Below are 16,241 nucleotides of genomic sequence, written 5' to 3'. Positions count from 1 at the left end.
CGGTACTTGTTGCAGCTCAAAGATAGATCACAATATGAAGATAAAGCTGGAATTCAAAGGGACAAATTGGGGCAAATATTCGCTTATAGGAAGGGGAGTTAGAGATTGGAACAACTTAGGGAGATGTTCAATAAATATCCAATTTCTTTGAAATCATTTAAGAAAAGGCTAGGAAAACAACAGATAGGGAATCTGCCACCTGGGCGACTGTCCTAAATGCAGATCAGTATTGATTGATATTGATTGATCAACAAATCAGTGTTGAGGTACACAGTTCTTTTATGCATCTAATATTCACAAGTACACACAGAGTCCCAGTTTGAGAGGAGATAGTGGATCTTGGTGAGAGAGTTTTTGAAGCAACCCTGCAAATTTAAAATATAGACCACATTTTTTGCAAGTCCAACTCGTTGGCTGAATGGTCAGCGTACTGGCCTTCGGTTCAGAGGGTCCCAGGTTCGATTCCCGGCCGGGTTGGGGATTTTAATCTTCATTGGTTAATTGCAATGGCCCGGGGGCTGGGTGTTTGTGCTGTCCCCAACATCCCTGCAACTCACACACCACACATAACACTATCCTCCACCACAATAACACGCAGTTACCTACACATGGCAGATGCCGCCCACCCTCATCGGAGGGTCTGCCTTACAAGGGCTGCACTCGGCTAGAAATAGCCACACGAAATTATAATTATTTTTTGCAAATCCAACGGACTTCCGATCTAATTTTTTTTTTGGCCTTGCACATTTTACAGGGCCTGGAGGGGTGTTGTTTCCTCTCTGTTGGTGGAATGGGAATGGGAAGTGGGAAAATGTCCCCATGATTTTGATTGTAGTCTTAGAACATAGTCCCTCTAACTAGCTGCATGTTTGTTTACGATGTAATGAATTTCAATATTCATTTGTTTTTATATTATTCCGTAGACTTTGCATGGGTGCATTCTCCAATAACATGCTCTATGAACTATTAAGAAAATCAAGAGCCATCTCTTGTCTGTCACGCAAACTACAAACGTTTGAATATTCAGATGGACCATTGCATATGTTGACTTTCAGTCCAAAATTCCAGTGTACGGTACTGTTGTATAAGTCAGCGCCTCCTCAAATGTAAATGTAAATTTTAATTTGATATAGGGCTAATATGAAAAAAATGGTCAAGCATTGAAAGAGGGTTTCAAACCCGGTACCCGCCCCCCTGCATATGGCTCTGCTCTGTATTAATTAGACCGATTGACTCAGCATAATTACGCACTTCACTCGTTTGTTATTGTTATGCTAAACTGTCCCAACAGATCCATCTTCAATTCGTACATTTTTCTTAAAAAGTTGTGGTATTTTAGATGTTTGTCTTGCAGTCTTGTTTGGTTTAGGCATGTTGATATTAATATTCAGTCACAAACAATACACTCTAACATACTTGGAATTGCTTGCTACAACAATATTACTATTATCCTACCTTTGGATAACCTAAAATGAACATACACAATGGCATTGCTTTACTGTCATATCACACATATTACAAATGGTTCATTTTAGTAGCGATTTTAAGAGTCCTATAATGAAACCAATTTTAGAGTGCTACTGAAACAAGTTTTATATCTTTCAAATTTAAATAAGAAGCTTCTAACTTATGCAACAAAAATTTATATTATAAGCTATTACTGTGAGCAAGTATCTTATAATGTATGTTTAACATTTATGAAACAGGCCCCTGGCCTTAGTTTTATCATTGGAAATGGTCCTGTTCAACATGTTGTCTCCTTTGTGTTCATATCGTTTTAGCCTCACATGGCACATTTCATAATATGTTTGCCGGGCTGAGTGGCTCGGACGTTCGAGGCACTGGCCTTCTGACCCCAACTTGGCAGGTTTGATCCTGGCTAAGTTCAGTGGTATTTGAAGGTGCTCAAATGCATCAGCCTCGTGTCATTAGAACTCCTGTGGGACTAAATTCCAGCACCTCAGCATCTCCGAAAACCGAAATATTAGTTAGAGGGATGTAAAGCCAGTAATTATTATTATTATTATTATTATTATTATTATTATTATTATTATTATTATTATTATTATTATTATTATTATTATTATTATTATTATTATTATTATTATTATTATTATTATTATTATTATTATTATTATTATTATTATTATTATTATTATTATTATTATTATTATTATTATTATTATTATTATTATTATTATTATTATTATTATTATTATTATTATTATTATTATTATTATTATTATTATTATTATTATTATTATTATTATTATTATTATTATTATTTCTGTTTGAACTTCAGTCAGTGCACATATTCATCCTCTTTACAGCGACCTTTAGAGTGTTATCTTTGCATAATTTCTTAGGCATTGTTTCATGGTCAGTACTTTGTATATGCTTGTAACTCCTGCAGAGTACATCCTCGAAGCAGTGAGCAATCATGGCCCAGGCAGCATTGGTCCTGGATGAGGCATGCTGGTATTCACTACTATTCAACACTGAAATGCTACTGCCCACCTTGTGACCATTCAGTATGTTAGAGAACAAGATACCTTAATGCTTTCACAAGCTCAATGTGACATTTCTTTGTGTTTCTGGCTGAAGCACAGCTACCTGTTGACTAAAGGTTAGAAATGTACTTATTGTGTGTTCCCATCTATTGATGTCTCTGTACACTGTTGGCAACCAGAAATGTCAGTAGATAACAGGCGTTGTGCTATCTCACCAATGTTTTTAAATTCCATTGAGGTCTTGGTATTTGGCAGAATTTGAATATAGCCATCATTCAATTACTGACTCTTGTACGAGCTACTTTTACATGTGACTGTATTTATCATGGAGTATGTTGCTCCTAATTTTGTAAAATTTCTTGTGCTTCATCCTAGGCTCTGACTATGCATAGCAACTTATGTACTCCTTTCTGTCATTTACCCTGGACTGTGTTTCTCTCACTTGTGCGCATGCAGGTGATGTGAGAAGGGCGAGTACATTTGCTCTGAGGTAAGGTAGGCGTGGAACCAACGTATGCTATTAGCGACAATATTAGATTCCTTTGCATAGAGTCTCCACAGCAGTGTTGCCACTACTTAAGTTTCAACCCTCGTATTTAGCCTTTTGTGCTACTTATTTTTCAGGTACACCATAGATGAAAAGGCGCTCTCACATAGGTATGTTGTTGAGAAAGGCATCATGAACTTTATAGCATAGCAGCTGATATTAGGAAATTCGACTTGTCTCTGCAACCAGAAGCTTGTCAAAGATGTTTTCTTGAAATTGCATTTGATTGTTTCATCACAGGACATTTCAATATAATCTTTCTTTCCTTTTCTTGAAAAGTACTCTAGTAGCATGAAGTCTCACATTATGGAAAAATGGCCATGAAACCAGAACTCATGTTTTTTCATGTCGCTCATAGTGGAACAATGAAGATCAATTTCATTTTCGTCTACAAAATTTTCTAAGAATGGAAGTTTTCTATTCACAACTTCTTTAAAGGCAAACTGATGTTAATTATCAGATCTATTTTCTAGAAATATAGCAACGCATTCAGTCACTCTTTTGTCTAGTCCATCTGCACTCTTTTTTGCCAGTAGTCTTCCATGATCCACCCTATCAAATGCCTTAGACAGGTCAGTCGTTATACAGTCCATTTGACCTCCTGAATTGAAGATATCTGCTATATCTTGCTTGAATCCTACAAGTTGAGCTTCAGTGGAACAACCTTTCCTAAACCCAAACTGCCTCCTATCGAACCAGTTATTAATTTTGCAAACATGTCTAATATAATCAGAAAAAATGCTTTCCCAAAGTTTACATGCAATGCATGCCAAACTGACTGGCGTGTACTTTTCAGCTTTATGTCTATCACCCTTTCCTTTGTACACAGGGGCTACTACAGCAACTCTCCATTCATTTGGTATAGCTCCTTCATGCAAACAATAATCAGATAAGTACTTCAGATATGGTACTGTATCCTAGCATTTATATCTACTGTAATTAAAATTGTAATTAATACTGTATTAAAAAGGAAAGATTAATAGTAGAAAAGAAATAATATTTTTATTTAAGCCGAACAAGAATGAATGTCGCAACATTAACAGTCACAAACATGTTATGGTTGTTTTCTGGAAATCTGAAATAATCGTCAACTTCCATTGTTGAGAATGATTTGCAGAGATGTTTTAAAGTAAAAATGCAGAATCCCCCAATGTAGAAAGGCTGATGGTAAACCGTAGTAGTGTAGTAGAAATACATTACAACTGTAGTGCTGCTTCAGATATTAATATATTCCTCAGATAATCAAAGAAGAAAGTTCATATTGTATACCCTGAAAACTGATCACAATGTTTGGTTTTGTCATTTTATCAATTTCTCTGTAAGAATCATTCCCGTACAACAGTTTGAGAATCGCTGATATAGGTAGTTGATTTTATGAAATGGCTCATCATCTTCATCATCAGCGTCATCATTTAACATTGCGCTAACACGTAGAATGTTGTGGCAACACAATGATTGGAAAGGACTAGGATTGGGAAAGTAGCAGCTATAGCCTTAATAATGTACAGTTCCAGTATTTGCCTTGTGTGTACATTTGGTTTTAAATTTCTGTAATAGCTGTGATAAATAATGTTCATCACTTCATTAGGGCTAATGCTCCGACTCGTTGGCTGAATCTTCAGCATTGAGACCTTTGGTTCAGAGGGTCCTGGGATTGATTTCCAGCCAGGTCGGGGATTTTAATTGCGTCTGATTAATTCTTCTGGCTCGGGGACTGGGTGTTTGTGTAAGTCCCATCACTCTCCTCTTCATATTCAGACAACACACCACACTACCAACCACAACAGAAAAATGCAATAGTGATTATTTCCCTCCATATAGGGTTGGAATCAATAAGGGCATCCAGCCGTAAAACACGGCCAAATTCACTTGTGCGACACAGCTCGCACCCACATACCCTACAATTTTTGGGGGGGGGAAAGTGGAAGAATAAGAAGAAGAAGAAGAATTCATTAGGGCTGATATACTTTTTTTAAATGAAACTGTTTACATGATGTATCTAATTCAGTTAATTACCGAGCTCAATAGCTGCAGTCGCTTAAGTGCGGCCAGTATCCAGTATTCGGGAGATAGTGGGTTCGAGCCCCACTGTCGGCAGCCCTGAAGATGGTTTCCCGTGGTTTCCCGTTTTCACACCAGGCAAATGCTGGGGCTGTACCTTAATTAAGGCCATGGACGCTTCCTTCCCACTTCAAGCTCTTTCCTATCCCATCGTCGCCATAAGACCTATCTGTGTCGATGCGACATAAAGCAGCTTGCAAAAAAAAAAAGAAAAAGAATTCAGTTAATTAAACAGTCTTTAGAAATATAAATTGAATTTTCTTTAAATTAATGATGTATCTTTCTTCTAAGTATATGCTGTGAGAATATATAATTTTTCCTCTAAAGAAATATATAGCTACTATGTTGCCATTGATGCTTTCACAGCCGATACTTATAGACATGGTATAGGCTGTTCGGCTTATGCCGTGTCAAGAAAATAAGGTGAAATTCTTTACGTTTCACAGAGAATTTTGCTCTGCGTCTTCAGAAGAAAATCTTGCCTGTTCACGAGAAAGGCTTCTCGAACAATGAGGTTTGAATTTAGATGTTATAATAGAGGTGGAAGTGGTATGTTCATTCATCACCAGATGGCTCACCGGATGCGGTACAGTGCTAGCATTCGAAGCAGAAGCTGGCGGAACCATCAGAATCGGTCTGAGAGGGAGTTACTCAACATAACAGGTGTACACACACATAAAAGTATGACATAGACACAAGCCTGGAATGAAACATCTGGTGATGAGGAACGTACGAATTTACAAAACACCGAAACGAAATAACAATTGTGAAGGGACAGGGAAGGAACTACCTATGTAAATCCTTAATGGCTGGCGACCATGTATTACTTAACTGATAGCCAGTGTCCCTGTTGAAATTTTAGGATTTCTACATATTTCCACAACTTCCCGTATAATCCTGGACCTGTAGTGTCTAGTGTGGGTAAGAGCTCGAGTGTCTTGGAACACGACATCATGATCTGATGATAGAGCGTGCTCAGCTATTGCTGATTTGTCTGGCTGGTTGAGACAAATATTTCGTTCATGTTCCTTGATACAAGTACCAATGGACCAGCATGTTTGGCCAATGTATACCTTGCCGCAAGTACAGGGAATTTCGTATACCCAAGGATGTAAAAGTGGGGACATTTTGTTCCTGGTTTTACCCAGACTGTGAGCAATTTAAATGACGGTGCCAAACACAGTTTTTATATTGTGTTTGCGGAGGACCTTGGCAATTCGATCTGTGGTGATGTGAATGTAAGGCAAATAAGCAGTTCCCTTCAATTCTTCCTTCTGCAAGTTTTGTTTGGTCGTTTCTCTGGGATGCAGGGCTCTATGAATCTGCAAATCGCTGTAACCTGATGTATGTAATGCTTGTGAATAGGTAACAAAATGTTTTCTCTTCTGATACCATACTGCCATTATTATAACCCAACTGTTACCTGTCTCTCGCTTTGGAATAAAATTTTAACAAATTTTCAAATAAACTTTCCATGATGGTATTGCATATTTTTATACAATTTTTATGTTTTTTAAGAATACTGAGAACACATACCTTTTAATCAATAAATCAGTTATTTATTATTTATCGTATGGCATATACATGAACAGTGCAATAAATTACAGGTTTATATCTACATTATTTACATAGGTAATTGCCTGTGGCGTCGCCAGGAAAAATTCACTCGTTTCTCCATTGAAACGTCTCAGTGGGCATTCGTGTGTGATGTGCTTCACAGTTTGCCTCTCAGCACCACAGTCGCAGCAGGATGATGACTTTTTCCTCCATTTATACAGCAGATCTGCACACACACCATGGTTAGTCCGGATCCGGTTTAACTTGGACCATACTTTCCGAGGTTGTTCAAAGCCAGGTACCTTCTGTGGAATGCACGCCATATCTAAGGATTCTGCTGAAGCAAATTGTCTCCATTCATTAGACCATCTCTCAATCAGGTTGAAATGACTGGCTATAAGGTTCTCCGCCTTACAGATGGGTGGACGTCTTGACTTAAGTCTGTCTATATGTAGGTGGGGGATATCCTCATGAATGGGCAATCTTTGATTATTCTGGATCTTATTGTATTCCTTCATCAGAGCAGTGCATCTACGGAGGTGGGGTGGAGGAACATGGCTTAGTACGGGCAGCCATTGAATTGGAGTTGTACTGATCGTACCCATGATCATTCTCATTGTGTCATTTAACTTAACATCTATTCTCTTCACATGAGAACTGCTCATCCAGACGGGGGCACAATACTCCGTAGTAGAGTAAACTAGACTTAGAGCTGAGCAGCGTAGAGTAGTTGCACTTGCACCCCAAGAAGAACTACACAGTTTTCGAATTATGTTGTTACGTGTCTGAATCTTGGCAGAGCTCTTTCTCAGATGTTCTTGGAATGATAGTGTTCTGTCAAGTGTAACACCTAGATATCTGGGGTGTCTATTGTGGAGGAGGAGAGTGTTATCGAAGTATACTTTGAGGTCCCTTGAAGCCATTCGGTTGTTCAGATGAAAACAAGAAACTTCTGTTTTATTCATACTTGGTTGGAGTCTCCATTTTCGAAAGTATTTTCCTAAAACAGAGAGATCTTTTGTCAACATTTCTTCTGTCTGCTCGAAGCATAGGTCTTTAGTGGCAAGAGCCCAGTCATCTGCATACCCAAATTTCCTGGATCTTGTGGATAGTAAATCTGAGATATTTAAACTGAACAAGAGTGGGGCAAGCACTGAACCTTGCAGAAGTCCATTATTTTGCTGGGTTTACTGATTTCATCCCCCATGAATTCACGAAATGTTCTGTCACTCAGCATGTTATTTATAAGATGAGCCAGACTCCTACATGGAATCACTTTAAGGAGTTTACTGATTACACCTTCTCTCAAAACTGTGTCGTAAGCTGCCTTTAAGTCAATAAATGCTACTGAAGTCTTTAGTCCTTGCTGGAATCCTGCTTCAATGAAGGTAGTTAGTGACAAGACTTGGTCAGCACAGCTTCTTTGTGGCCTGAATCCTGCTTGTTCTATAGGGATCGTTTCCAACACTTTTGTAGCAGTTCTATTCAAGATTAGCCTTTCAAGTAATTTATAGCATACACTAAGCAGTGCTATTGGTCTATAGCTCTCTGGTGCATCATTAGGCTTTCCTGGCTTTAGGACTGCAATTATCTTACTCATTTTAAATAAGCGAGGTAGATTACCTGTTCTGAGAATGTAGGTTAGAAACCTAGATAATCATAATTTGGTATTTGCTCCACAATTAATTAGAAACTCAGGATGAATCCCATCAAATCCCAATGCTTTACCAGTTTTTATGTCTTTTTTTTTTTTTTTGCTAGGGGCTTTACGTCGCACCGACACAGATAGGTCTTATGGCGTTTATGTCTTTTAAAGCTGCCTCAATATCTTGCACAATAAATGGTCTAGTGTATTCCGAATCGGGGGGGGTGTGTGTGTTGTGGACTTAAGACTGGTTATTTGTTTTTTGATGTTCCTTATATGATTTCTGTCTCTCGATGATCTAGACATATCAACTATATGAGCTGCAATTTTGTTTGGAGTGACTGCAAAACTTTTACGAAAGATGGGAGTGGCCCCACCAAGCTTCTGTAACAATGACCATGTCTTTCTGCTCGATTCTCTGAAATTCATAGATGTTACAGTTTCAGTCCATCTTTCTCTTCGAGCATTATCTGGATTATGAAGCAGTTCATCTCCTATTTCTTGTTCACCGCTGGCAAGGAATTCTTGATATAACTTTTCAGTTGCATCAGTCCAGCCAGGAATATATTCCTTCCTATAGCCTCTAGGAATGAATTTTTTTTGCTGTGGCAATTACAGCACCCACAAATCTCTCATAATTGTTACTTGTTGGTGGTATCCATCTAACACATTTATCAAGGTCACACGAGAACGCTTTCCAGTCTGCTTTCCTGAAGTTCCATCGTGGACGAGGATAAGAAGTTACCAGGGGTATTTGCATTCCAACCTCAAGACATATACGTCGATGTTGACTATGTGGGAAATCTTGAAGTACTTTCCGTGATGTGAGCAGAGGTTGATTATTCTGATCACTGGAAACAAAACATAGGTCTGTGTTGTATTCCTGTTTCCATACAGCAGATCTAAATGTTCCTCTATCTTTTGCATCAAATATAAGATAAATATTATGCTCCTCGGCCAAATTCAGAGTTTCTCCATTAGAATCAGTGGTACTATATTTCCATTCTTCATGGTGACTGTTGAAGTCACCCACATAGATGGCTGGATGGTCCTGTACCTGAATCATCTGGGAGGGCCATGGTAAAGGTGGAGGCTTGTAGATGTTTATAATGGTGACATCTCCAACTTTGATGACAACTGTATGTATGTCGTCTTTTGAGCTAGCTGCAAGCAATGAGGCATTTTCAATAGTACAACGGACATACGTAGCTGTACCATATGCATGGTGATATGTTGCACGTACGATATCATATCCCGATATTAGCCCTCTCATTTGTAATTGGTGTTCATCTGCAGCATGTGTTTCCTGAATGGCAACCACATCGATTTTTCCATCTTGTAGGATTCTTGACAAGTATTGGCATTTGGATTTGCTTATGCCTTCTATATTTAGATGAAGGACTTTAAGTGTAGGCTTGAAAGTCTTTGCCTGTTGGTTCTGAAAAGAACCGTTTGAATGATATTTCATTTTCATGTAAAATAGCCAGGAGATCACTAGGATAGTCTGGCAGCCTGTATTTACTTGATTGAGTTGGCTGTGTGGTCTTAGCCATGAACCTATTAGCTTGTATTCAGGAGATAGTGAGTTTGAACCCCACTGTTGACAACCCTGAAGTTTAATGTCTGTGGTTTTCCATTTGCACACTAGGGGAATGACTGGACTCTGTGTTATAATTTTTTGTGAATAGATAACAAAATATATTCTCTTCTGATACTGGTTCTGTTATAACCAAATTATAATTTGACTCTCGCTTCGTACCTTATTTAAAGCCATGGTTGCTTCCTTTCCTATCCCATCATTGCCATAAGACCTGTCTGCATTTGTTAAATGTAAAACAAATAGAAAGTAAATAAATAAATGATGGTTTATGTTAGCTTGCTGCATTCTCTGATGAGGTTACAAGATGGAAACCGCTATTGACATTGCTGCAGTGAGACTGAAAATATCGCCATGTCTTTGGTAGTGTACCTGTCCCTTTAGTGATAATTTTATATATATATATAAAATCATAAAAACTGTATGTCTATACATTGACTATTTTGGCAAAATTTTTGTACAGTTATCGGTTTTAGGTGTAATAATGACCATCCACATATTTTTTTAAGCTTTGGTGTCTGTTTGTCTGAGTTCTTATAACTTGAAAACTACTGGATATGTTTTTACCAAACTTGATATTTAGAATCCACCTGTCCTTGGGAAAGGGGGCCTGACATTGTAATGAAAACGCCCCAAGTTGATTGTGACCGCGCAGCAGGCAATGCGGCCTGCCAATATAATGAAAACCTCCCAACTCGATTGTGAATGGCAGTAGGCAATTGAGCCTACCATTATCATTACAACTCCGCAACTGGCACTTTACATTGGAAACAATGTATGGGGACCTCCCCATGCTATTTCTTGGATAATGCTAAGAGACATGCAGTTTAAAAAATTCTTATTCACTGCATGTATAGTAATTCACTTTGATATCCGTATACAATGTAGAATACCATAGCGAAGCACGGTTACATTTGCTAGTAGATAAATAGGAAGGAAGGAAGGGTGGGAGAAAGGAAGGAAGGAAGGAAGAAAGAAAGGAAGGAAGGAAATTAATTCATTCATTTTCCTCAGTAAATATGAGCTGAGAGGAGTTAATGAAAAACTTGAGTCATTGGGTTAGTAGCTTCGTACTGAAAATGAAACGAATGTAATTACTAATAATCCATATATATAAAGCACTAGGCTGATTTTTGTTACACTGATTTTGAGAGAAAGACTGAGCAGATTGACTTGCAAAGCAATCTGATGAAAGCTCTTATTCTGTAGATTTGTAGTATGTCTATAAAAGAAAAGAAATGTGCGGCTGTATATTTTAAAATTATTTTTAAAAATATTTCATTCTCATTGGCTATGATATTCTCCACTAACCAAGACCACCTGGACTATGTGAGCGCTGAGGCACACGATGCGAGAGGGAAGGTGCAAGCACGCATATACGGACATCTTCTTGGTCAGTTATCCTTCTGCTTCTTCCAGTCTGTGCTGTATTGTAGTGAGTTGCTTGGTCGAGAAGAAGCTATTCAGTGCAATTTTACAGTCTCTTCTGTACCTGTCCCTATATTTGCTAGCTTGAGTGATTTTGGATTAATCTAAATGTCTTTGTCCTTTCTCCCCATTGTAATTTTAACACTGAGTCTGTGAGCTATTCCATTCTCTTAGTTAGTAAAGTGAGTCGATCCTCTGTGTCAATTTACTGTCATGGAAACGTGAAAGTGATGGAAATTGCTTATTTAGAGCAGTTTTGTACTGTTTATATCATAATGAATAATTTCATCTTGAGCTGCGTTTGTGAACAATTGCAAAAATTGTAGCTGACTTGGATAATTATAAGGATTTTATTATTGGCGGTTAGTTATTATCACATTCCCGTCAACAACCAACTTGAGTATGAAAGTCTTACATCTCTGGATGGCGAGTACGTTGGTCATGTTGAACTTCATTATATAAGCTGATTATTTATTATTTGTTTAGAGTACATGACAATGAGACTAATCATGCTATTGATAATGGCAAGGGAAATATTATTTGCGATTTACTATTTAACAACACTGTTGATACAGAACATTACAGTGTTATCAAATACGATGTTAATTTGGAGAGTAATACTACTGTAAATAAATGAGTTTGACAGAAAGGAGCACTGACCGCTCGTATGGAGACTATGAATAGGTGCAAAAAAGATGAGAAATCGAAGACAAGATGAAGACACTTTTAAAATCCAAATGTAAATCTGCCATTTCAGAAATAATTCCAGATATGCTGTGCAATGTTGGGGTCTTGAAAAATGAATGTAAACATTAACAGCATAAAGAAATAAATGTGTAACTGGATTAAAGCCACTATATATATTTATTTAATAAAGCCAAGCTTCAAATTTCTATATAAAACACTTTCCCGCCTTGTCAATACTTTACATATTTACATATTGACAAGGCGGGAAAGTGTTTTATGGAAATTTGAATATAAGTCAATACGGACAGGAATAACCAGCATGGTGAAAATAATCAATTCAAAGCCAAGCTTTCTGCCAAATTGCATTGGCCTTCATCAGGGCATGTTCTGCCTCCGACAGTGAGCAAAGATATTCTTTGAAAGAACGTGGAAGTCATGATCGTACTATCCACAGCCTACCCCACTAACAGGACTCAAGGATTGTCGCACTGTGCTGTGGTGGTTGGGAGGGAAGTTACTGATTCACCGCCCTCTGTCAATAGTTTCTTGATTACGTCCTGCTGTGCCATGGTGGTGTTATGCATATATTTCAGCAGTACAGGTCTCCTTGTATTCGATAACTTGAAGCTGTCCTCCCTGTTGATGTTATGTTATTTCTACATGCAGGATGAAAAACTGACATTCTTTACCGACCTGCTGTGTTCTTTCACCCTGATGCTAACAAGCCTTTTTGTTATGGTAATATTGAACAACCACAACCACATGGAACTTCATACATGCCCAGTTTTTCAAGCTGTGGTTTTTCTTTGACTGGTCGAAACAGGGATTTGAGAATGCCATAAGCCAGTCTCACATAGCAGAACATTTCTACAGTACAGATCATGAAATCCTTTTTGACCAGGCGAAAGTCATTGTGCCTGTAAAAGACTTCTATGCTTGACTTGTAAGGGAAGCTATAGAGATAGAGCTGTGCCCAAATGACATCAACAGGGAGGAGAGCTTCAATCAATCAATCAATCAATACTGATCTGCATTTAAGGCAGTTGCCCAGGTGGCAGATTACCTGTCTGTTGTTTTCCTAGCCTTTCCTTAAATGATTTTAAAGAAATTGGAAATTTATTGAACATCTCCCTTGGTAAGTTATTCCAGTCCCTAACTCCCCTTCCTATAAATGAATATTTGGCCCAATTTGTCCTCTTGGATTCCAACTTTATCTTCATATTGTGATCTGTCCTACTTTTAAAGACACCACTCAAACTTTCGAATACATGAAGACCTGTACTGCAGAAATACACGCATAACACCACCATGGCACTCAAGAAACTGTCGACAGAGGGCGGTGAATCAGTAACTTCCCTTCCAACCACCACAGTACAGCACGACAATACTCTAGTCCAGTTAGTGGGGTAGGCCGTGGATAGTACGGTCATGACTTCCACGTTCCTTCGAAGAATTTCTTTGTTCACTGTCGGAGACAGAACTTCACATGCCCTGATGAAGACCAGTGTAATTTGGTGGAAAGTTCGGCTTTATTAAATAAATAAATAAATATATATATATATAGTGGCTTTAATCCAGTTACACATTTATATCTTTATGTTAATACAATGAGCCACGAAAATCTACGTTCATGAATGTAAACATTGTTCAGCATTGTACATCTCTTGTGAGAAAACTGCCTACACTTGGTTACTTTGGTCTTTACAATTTTAATGGTAAAACTGATCTTTCTGAATATAAAATTCTTGACAGGGTGAATATCACAGAAAGTGTAAACTGATTGGTAGAGCCAATATTTTTAAGCACTAACAGATAAGAATTTAAACTTATTTGGATAGTAGCTAGTCACATGTAGCTTGCTGTATAGTTATGTCAATGGGTCGCATGAATTTGAGGGATTCTTATAGAATGTATCCCTATATTTATGCAAAACTCACTGCAGAACCATTATGTGGGCTAGAAGATACAATATTTGCTACTCGCTTAATTAAGTTTGTATTCTAACCAGTGCTTAACCCTGCAGTGCTTCCACGTAGACTCATAGTTCGTATGCTGCTATTTTTCTCTTCCCTCTGCTCGTCCTTGACCTTAGGAGACATGTGATTTCAATACCTTCTTGTCAAGAGTTCCCATGCATCATTTTCTCATTTTGCTTCATTCTGTGTGGTAGCATTGAAACAAATAGCTGATTCGGACTGACAGTCCCATGCGACTATTGCTGTATAAGTTTCCTAATTGTTCCTACTTATGTAAGTATTGTAAGTGTGCTATTTTTGTAGGTAGTAGGACTTCAATTGGAGGATTTTATGTCACTATTTGTGATTCTTGGCCATATGGATAGTGCTTTGTTGCAAGTTAAAGCAAATAGGTAATCCTAACAACCCTATGCCATGCAGGGAGTTCCTTTGCCACTTGTCCTATGAAGTTGTTGCGGAACATGTGTGAAACTGAGATGCCTTAAACAATAATCTGCCTAATATTCCGTCATGGATTGGTGAAATTTTCAAAATTGAACCTAGAGGATGCCCTCTGGCAAATTCCAACCATCACAGGGGTCACTGTGCTTACTGTGACAGGAAAAAAGAACGGACCTGCCAGGTACAGTTGCAAGAAGTGCGATAAATTCTTGTGTCTACTCCAATAAATACATATTTGATATTTAAAATCAGCCTTGTCAATACCTAGAGTTACAGTATTTAATTAATTATTTGTTATGACGTAATAGCCAACGGCCGTAGCCATGTTGAAACATCGGATCCTGTGAGATCTCCAAAGTTAAGCAACATTGGGTGTGGTCAAGATTTGGATGGGTTGCCACATGCTGTTGGTGGAGGGTAAGGGAATGGAGGAGCAGAAAGGTACTGGCCACCCTACCATATGTAAACTCCGGCTCAGGCACACCTCTACGGAGGTTTGGACCTGCCTTTGGGCAGAATACAACCTTACTCCTTATCACCTAATACACTGGACATGTTTTGAGGACCTTATTGTCTTCTTCCTCAGTGGTTTTTCACACTACCAAATGTAATTTGGACCTCTTTTCGTATTATTAAACACCAAAGTTCTACACATCTCTTAATTGATATCTTATACATGTCATAAATAAAATAAAATATATCATAAATGTCATAAAAGAAAACTAAACTACACTATTCTATTTATAACCTTCTTAAAATATCATCTTTGTCTATTACCTAAGAAAATTAGCATCTCTTAAAATTTTAATAAAATCTTCCAATTCAGAGATTACATCAGTTATGTGGCTGGTATTTCCATCTGTCCTCGAACACTCCCTAGAGTGGTAGCTCTTCACTCCAACCTAAATGAATATGCTGTTGTCCATACATAAACATAATTGGCCTTGACCTTAGCATTGGCCAACATGCCTGTCAGTAGACCATCGATATCAGGATCAAAATCTTTCTCCTCTACACTCAACTCTCGATTTACCGTAATCTGATCAACTGCATTGCGGCTTAACCATTAAAAACCACTAAAATGCACGAGTGTTAAGAGCTACAGTGATACAGAATTACAAAGGGTCGGAATAATATTGACAGGATGATGCTCTCATCACTGAAAAACTTTTTTTGAGAACCAAAATAAAGAAAAACTGTTTCTCGGTACAAAAGCAGAAAACAATGACTGATTATTTTCTGAAACAGTAAAGTTAGGTACCGGTAGTCTGAATATTTTTGTTTGCCTTATTAGTGTCAACAAAAAGTTCTGTTTATTTTTCCATTTTTTATTATTATTCTTAGGTAATAGACAAATATGACATTTTAAGAAGTTTGTAAATAGAATAGTGTAGTTTAGTGTTCTTTTATGACATTTATGATATGTTTTATTTCATTTATGACACATATTACATACTGGTATCAAGAGTAGTATAATTTATTATCATTTTAACTGTACTTTCAGTACACCTGTTCTATTTTTAATTTTTTGTGGGTTAGCCACAATTTTACTTATCCGGGAAGCCTTAACCCTACATTATCCCGGTTAATCGAGAGTTCAGTGTATTAGCAAATTGGACAATTATTATTTTTAACACCCAAATCTTAAACTTTGTCAGTTGTTCTATTTAAAGTTTAGTGCATTCACTTTGCCCTTGACTTCTGTTGGTTATCATCCGAATCAAAATGTTTCAGATTCGGGTGTCAAAAATAATCATTGTCCAATTTGCTAATAGAGGAGAAAAATATTGAT

The sequence above is a fragment of the Anabrus simplex genome, chromosome 1 (assembly GCF_040414725.1).
Source record: "Anabrus simplex isolate iqAnaSimp1 chromosome 1, ASM4041472v1, whole genome shotgun sequence".
Lineage (NCBI taxonomy): Eukaryota > Metazoa > Arthropoda > Insecta > Orthoptera > Tettigoniidae > Anabrus > Anabrus simplex.
The sequence above is the reverse complement of the archived record's forward strand: the minus strand, read 5'-3'. Positions refer to the sequence as shown.